Genomic DNA, 7,766 nt, shown 5'->3' with positions numbered 1-7,766 from the left:
ATTGAACCTGCAACCCCTGCATTGGAAGGTGAAGTCCCATCACTGGACCACCAGGGAAGTCCCCCAATAATCTTGTCATAGGTCCAAATTCCTCAATATGGCTTACAAAACCTGAGTGATGGTGGCCCTTATCTGTTTCTCAATTTCATCTCATACCACTTTCAGTGGTGTCCTGAAGCCACTTATACCTACTCATGAGATGGCTGTGTGCAGGGCTTTCCAACTTTGCATTTAGTGGCACCATGTTGATAGCTTTAAGTTGGCCATGGTGGAAATATTTACACCTTGGAAATTGGGAAATGCTACAAATCAAGATTTTTTTGTTTTTTTCTCAGAGAGTCAGTTGTTAAAACACCACTGATTCCCCCCTTTCTCATGATGCTCCAGTCACACTGGCAAGCTTTTACTTGCACTCATCCAGCTGGTTGCTGCCTCAGAGCCTTTATGCTTAGATAAACTTACAGTTCTCTCTAGGTGGGTTGTTCTTCCTTTCCATGGTTGGCTCCTTCTTATCATTTAGAGCTTAGTTCAGAGTCATTTCCTGGGAGACGTCTTCCTTGATGAGCTTCCTTGATGAACCCCCTTCTCAACTCTACCACATCACTCTGTTTTATTGCTGACACAGCATTTACCTCTAACTGAAATAATTAATTTTCTTACGCGGTTACTGTCTGTCTCGACACATCAAAATGTTGCCTCCTGTGTCTCCAGCACCTAGAACAGGGTCTGGCGCATGGTTGGTACTTACTAAACATTATTGAATGAATAGGTGAAATTTGTTATATTCTTTATCCTCTCTGGGCCTCAATTTCCTCATCTAAAATGGAATCATTGAGGTGATGTCACCAAGATGGTAATAGGAAAACCCATCCTCTGTCCCCCAACAAAGATCAACAATTAGACAGCTATCCATAAACAAAAACAGCTCTAAGAGAGCTCTGGAGTCCACTGAAGAAACTTCAGCAACACAGAGGAACAGAAAATCTGAGAATAACTACACAAAATGGGAAGGAAGAACAGTTTCATTTAGCTTGCCTCATCCCATCCCTCAAGCCAGCATTGTTCAGCACCAAGAGGGAACTCCCCAGCTAGAAAGAGTCCCCATCACCCTTTGTGGGGCACTGCATGAAGGACCCACTTCATTTTCACTCCACCTAGAGACCAGACAAAATAGATTTTAAGTAAAAACCTGTAACAAAACACAAGCTAATTATTTAGTGATAAAGGTGGTAATTCATCAAGAGGATATAACAATTGTAAATATATATGCACCCAACATTGGAGCACCTAAACATATTAAAGAAATACTAACATATATGAAGGGAATAATAGACAGCAGTGCAATAATAGTAGGGGTCTTCAATACCCCACTTTCAACAATGGATAGCTCATCTATACAGAAAAGCAATAAAGAAATATTGAACTTGAACTATGCTTTAGAGTAAATGGACCTAACAGAGATATATAGAGCATTCTATCCAACAGCAGCAGAATAGACATTCTTCTCAAGCATGTATGGAACATTCTCAGGATAGATCGTATGTTATGCCACAAAACACAATTAGCAAATTTTAAAAGATTGATATCATACACAGTAACTTTTATGACCACAATGGTATGAAACTAGAAATCAATAACAGGAGGAAAAAGGAAAATTCACAAATGTGTGGAAATTAAGCAACACATTCCTGAACAACAAATGGGTCAAAGATAAAATCAAAAGGAAAATAAAAAATATCCTGAAACAAACAAAAAAAGAAACACAATATACCAAAACTTATGGGATGAAGCAAAAGCAGAGCTAAGAGGAAAGTATATAGTGATAAATGCCTACATTAAAAGAAAAGAAATATCTCAAATAAATAACCTAACTTTACACCTCAAAAAACTAGGAAAAGAATAAACTAAGCCTAACGTTAGCAGAAGGAAGGAGATAACAAAATTCACAGCAGTAATAAGTGAAATAGAAATTAGAAAAACAATAGATGAGAGTGACAAAATGAAGAGTTGATTTTTTTGAAAAGATAAAAAAATTGACAATCCTTTAGCTAGATGTATTAAGAAAAAAAAGAGAGAGGATTCAATAAATAAAATTATAATTAAAGAGGAGACTTTTTCAACTGAAATCACAGACATACAAAGGATCATAAGAGACTACTGTGAAAAATTATAAGCCAACAAATTGGGCAACCTAGAGAAATGGATAAATTCCTAGAAATGTATAATCTACCAGTCTGAATTATGAAGAAATGGAAAATCTGAACAGATTGATAATGAATAAGGACATTGAATTAGTAATCAAAAACTTTCCAAAAAAGAAAAGTCTAGGACCAGATGGCTAGTGAATTCTACCAAACATTTAAAGAAGAATTAATGCTAATTCTTCTTAAAACCCTTCCAAAAAACAGAAGAGGAGGGAACACTTTCAAACTCATTTTATGAGGCCAGCTTTACCCTAATATCACAACCAGTTAAGGATACTACAAGAAAAGAAAACTACAGGCCAATATTCCTGATGAATATAGATGGAAAAATTCTCAAGAAAATTTAGCAAACTGAATTCAACAGCACATTAAAAGGGTCATACACTATGATCAAATAGGATTTACCCCTGCCTTGCAAGGATGTTTCCACATAAATCAATAAATGTGAAACATCACAATAATAGATAAAAGACAAAAATCATATGATGATCTCAATAGATGCAGAAAAAGCATTTGACAAAAATCAACATCCTTTAAAAATAGAACTACCGTATGATCCAGCAATTCCACTTCTAGGTACTGTATATGTCCAAAGGAAATGAAGTCCTATCTCAAAGAGATATCTTCACTCACATATTTGTTGCAGCCTTATTCACTATAGTTAAGATATGGAAACAACTTAAGTGTCCATCAATGGATGAATGGATAAAGAAGACATGGTATTTACACACAATGGAATATTATTCAGGCATAAAAAGAAGGAAATCCTGCCATTTGTAAACATGGGCAAACTTGAAGACATTATGCTAAGTCAGACAGAGAAAGACAAATACTGTATGACCTCACTATTCTGTGGAATCTAAAAATTTCAAAATTAAAAAAAATAAAAAATAAAAATTTCAAACTCATAGAAACAGAGTAGAACGGTGGTTGCTAGGGCCTGAGGGTGGGGGAAATGGGGAGATGTTGGTCAAAGGGTACAAACTTTCAGTTATAAGATGAATAAGTTTCAAGGATCTAGTGTACATCATGGCAAATATAGTTAACAATACTGTATTGTATGCTTGAAAGTTGCTATGAGAGTAGACCTTTAATGTTCTCACCATAACAACAGCAACAACACAACAACAACGAAATGGTAGTTGTGTGAGGTGAAGGATGTGTTAACTTACCTTATTGTGGTAAGCATTTCATGATAGCTACGTGTATCAAATCATCACATTGTACATCTTAAACTTATACAATACTATATGCCAGTTATATCTCAATAAAGCTGGAAAAGTCACACAAAAAATAAAAGTGAGATCATTTTTTGATTGAACATTAATTAAGTTCTTGTCCTGGGCACTGTGCCCAATCCTGGATTGAAAATTAAACTCACTCCATGAAGACTAAAGTGTAAAGTTTGTAAAAATTACATTAAAATCTATACAAATACGGCTATTCAATGACTGTGTGGGCATTACAGGGGATTTTTAATCTTCTTTTTTCTTTTTTTTTTTACTTTCTCTTCAGTGAGAGTATTTTTCTTGTGTAAAAAAAATTTACAGTGTTGATTGTTATTATTATTATTGCCATTATAACTAGCCTACTTCACTTGCTTTTTTGTTGCCTCCAGGCTTTTCCAAGTCTGTAATCTGGACCCTTCTCATCCCCTAAGTAATTAAGGAGATAAAGCACTTTCTTAAGAGAGAAATGAAGAAGATCAATACTGGTTTCTTCTAAGAAAAGGCTAGATGAAGCAGAGATAAGAAGTAAATTGGCAAAAATGAATTTACTTTTATAAAATAGCAAAGTTAGACACAAAACAAGGCACTAGTACCATTTATTTTTATAACTGGAAAGGACCTCAGATGCCATTTGGTTCAATTGAGTCCATTTTGTATTATTGTATTATTGTCAATTTCTCCCCTTATGTCTGTAAATATTTGCTTTATATATTCAGGTTTTCCTGTATTGGGTGCATATATATTAATGAGTATAATATCCTCTTCTTGTATTGATCCTTTCATCATTATATGATGCTCTTCTTTGTCTTTTGTTACAGTCTTTGTTTTAAAGTGTATTTTGTCTGATATGAGTGTTGCTACCATTTGCATGAAATATCTTTTTCCATCTCCTCACTTTCAGTCTGTGTGTGTCTTTAGCTCTGAAGTGAGTGTCTTGTAAGCAACATAGAGATGGATCTTGTTTTTTATCCAATCAGCCACCCTATGTCTTTTGATTGGAGCACTTAGTCCATTGACACTTAAAGTAATTATTGATAGGTATGTCCTTATTTCATTTTATTACTTGTTTTCCAGTGTTTCTGTAGTTCTCCTCTGTTCTCTTCTTCTTCTTTTTATTTCTTCCCTTGAGGTTTGATGATATTCTTTAGTGGTGTTCTTGTGTTTCTTCCTCTCTTGCTTTTGTGTATCTGTTGTAGGTTTTTGATTTGTGGTTACCACGGGATGTATATACATTGACCTATAACTATATCTATTTGTTTTAAACTGGAGGTCCTTTAAGTTCAAAAAGATTCTAAAAGATCCACGTTTTTTACTCCCCTCCCCCACACTTTGTCATATTTTACGTTTTCATGTTTATCCCTGTACTGATTATTGTAGTTGTAGTTGATTTTTACAATTTTTTGTCTTTTAATCTTTGTACTAGTTCATTTAAGTGGTTGCTCCTCAGCCTTTACTATATATACTTGCCTTTACTAGTGGGATTTTTCCTTTCCTACAGATTCTTTTTTTTTTTTTTACCTTTCCTACAGATTCTTACTTCCTGTTATCGCCTTTTCTTTTCCACTTAGAGAAGACACTTTAACATTTCTTTTAGGGTAGGTTTAATATTGATGAACTCTTCTAGCTTTTGCTTGTCTGAGTTACTTATTTATTTATTTATTTATTTATTTATTTATTTACATTGAAGTAATGTTAATTTACAATGTTGTGTGAGAAGTTCTTTGTCTCTCCTTCAATTCTAAATGATAATGTTGCTGGGTAGAGCATCTTAGTTTGCAGGTTTTTCCCTTTCAGCACTTTGAATATATCATGCCACTTGCTTCTGACCTGCAAAGTATCTGCAGAAAAATCAGCTGATAGCCTTATAGGGGTTCCCCTGTATATCACTCTTTGTTTTTCTCTTGTTGCCTTTAGAATTCTCTCCTTATCTTTAACTTTTGCCATTTTAATTATGATGTGTCTTGGTGTGGGTCTGTTTGGGTTCAACTTGCTTGGGACCTTCTGTACTTTCTGTACCTGGATACTTGTTTTCTTCCTCAGGTTTGGGAATTTTTCAGCCATAATTTCATCAAATACATTTCAACTTCCTTCTCTCTCTTTTCTCCTTCTGGGACCCCTAGAATGTGAATGTTGATGCACTTGAAGTTGTTCCAGAAATCCCTTAAACTGTTCTCACTTTAAAAAGTTTGTTTCTCTTTTTGCTGTTCTGATTGGGTGATTTCCATTATTCTATTTTCCAGGCCTCTTACGCATTTTCCTGTATCACATAGCCTGCTATTAATTCCTTCTGGGGTGTTTTTCATGTCAGTTATGGTATTCTTCAGTTCTGACTGTTTCTTTTTTGTGTGTTTTATAGTTCCTTGCTAAAATTGTCACTGTGTTCATATCTTCTTTTCCCTAATTCAGTTAGCATTCTTATTATTAATGCTTTGAATTCTTTATATGGTAAATTGTTTATTTCTGTTTCATTATTTGTTTTTTCAGGGTTTTTTTCTTGCTTTTTCAATTGAATCAAATTTCTCTTCTCATTTTTCTTAACCTTCTGTGTCTCTAGGAAATCGGGTGAAACAGTTACCTATTGTGGTCTCGAAGGGGTTTCCTTGTGTGGGAGCATCCCTATACAGTTTGCATGTGCCCAGTGGCTTTGGTGGGAGAACCAGATGTGAGGTGAACACAAGTCATGTCTTTCTAAAGGGTGTGCTGGCAGCTATCACCTTGGTAGGAGGTGGGGCTGGAGATGGAGGGGCTAGGATCAGAGCCAGATGTGAGCTGGAGCTTCCCTTCTGTGATCATCATGGCCCTATCCGGGTTGGAGTCAGGTCCCAAGCTAATGTAGCAGAAGCTCTGAGGGTTGGGTCTGAGCTGACTTTGTTCCCTTTAAGTGTGGTCTCTCCCCTCTCCTGGCACCAGCACCCTCATCCCAGAGGGAAGGAGTGCTGGAGCAAGAGGGGCTGGTGGGGATACTCGGGGTGGGTTAGGGCACAGGCTGTGGTGGTCCAGTCACAGACAGGGATCAGGGTTGCTTCTGATGCTCTGCCTGTGTAAGCATTAGTAATGGCTATCCCCACCCTGCTCAGATGTTGCTTCGGGTCTGAGCTACCTCTGTGTCTTAAAGCTGAACCATCACCCCAGTGTGGAGCTGTGTCACGAAGCAAGCAGAGCTGGAGTGTTCACTTGGCTTAGGTTGGGCTGCACACCGGGGTGGTCAGCCACTGGTGCAGTTTTCGGTCTTCCCTTTCTGACCTGCTTTGGGAGCAAGCAGTCGTGCACACACTCCTCACAAGTGGAGTCTAGCTAAGGGAGCTTGTCTTCTCTGGGTCGGACCCCAGGCCTGGGGCACCCAATATGTGGCTCAGATCACTCACTCCCCAGGGAGGGTCTCTGCCTGTGTAATTTCTAAGTCCCCTCCTAGGGGCACAGGTCCAGATCTGATCACTTCTCTTCCTTTCCTAACTGGTTCTGTGTTGATCTTTCTTACAGCCTTGGTTGTACAGGAGTCTTCCTGCCAATCTCCAGCTGGTTTTCAGCAAGAATTGTTCCATATGTAGATGTATTTTATTTATTTATTTATTTATTTATTTATTTTTGGCTGCATTGGGTCTTCATTGCTGTGCATGGGCTTTCTCTAGTTGTGGTGAGCAGGGGCTACTCTTCGTTGCAGTGCATGGGCTTCTCACTGAGGTGGCTTCTCTTGTTGTGGAGCATGGGCTCTAGGTGCGCGGGCTTCAGTAGTTGTGGTGCACGGGCTTAGTTACTCTGCAGCATGTGGGATCTTCCCGGACCAGGGCTCGAACTGGTGTCCCCTGCATTGGCAGGTGGATTCTCAACCACTGCGCCACCAGGGAAGTCCCATATGTAGATGTATTTTTGATGTGTTTCATGGGAGGAGAGGGGAGTTCCATGTCGTCCTACTCTACCATCTTGATCTCCTCTCATAAGTGGAAAAAACGGAGTGGAGAAGTTACTTGAGTGGTCACGGGTCAATCAGCTACTTTGCATAAAACCTGGGAATCCCAACCCAGTGCTCTTACCACTGTACCTCATGACTAACGCTGGGCATTTTGGGGAGGAAGCTGAAGCTCTGACGTTGGTGAAATACATTGCTCTCAAGATAGTCCACAGTGGCTAAAATAGATGTGTTAGCAATGAAGGGAGCCCAAGTCAGTGCACTTGGGTGTGAGCTTTGGCCCTTGTTTTGTGCCAAATCACAGTGCTACTGGAACAAGTCACTGCCATTCTCTGCGCCTCAGTCTTCTTTTTCTTTGTAAAAAGGAGGGAATGGTGGGATGAAACTAGACATTCAACAAACCCCTGTTGTCTTGGAGTCATGTTA

Source organism: Eubalaena glacialis, chromosome 14 (assembly GCF_028564815.1).
Source record: "Eubalaena glacialis isolate mEubGla1 chromosome 14, mEubGla1.1.hap2.+ XY, whole genome shotgun sequence".
Classification (NCBI taxonomy): Eukaryota; Metazoa; Chordata; class Mammalia; order Artiodactyla; family Balaenidae; genus Eubalaena; species Eubalaena glacialis.
The sequence above is the reverse complement of the archived record's forward strand: the minus strand, read 5'-3'. Positions refer to the sequence as shown.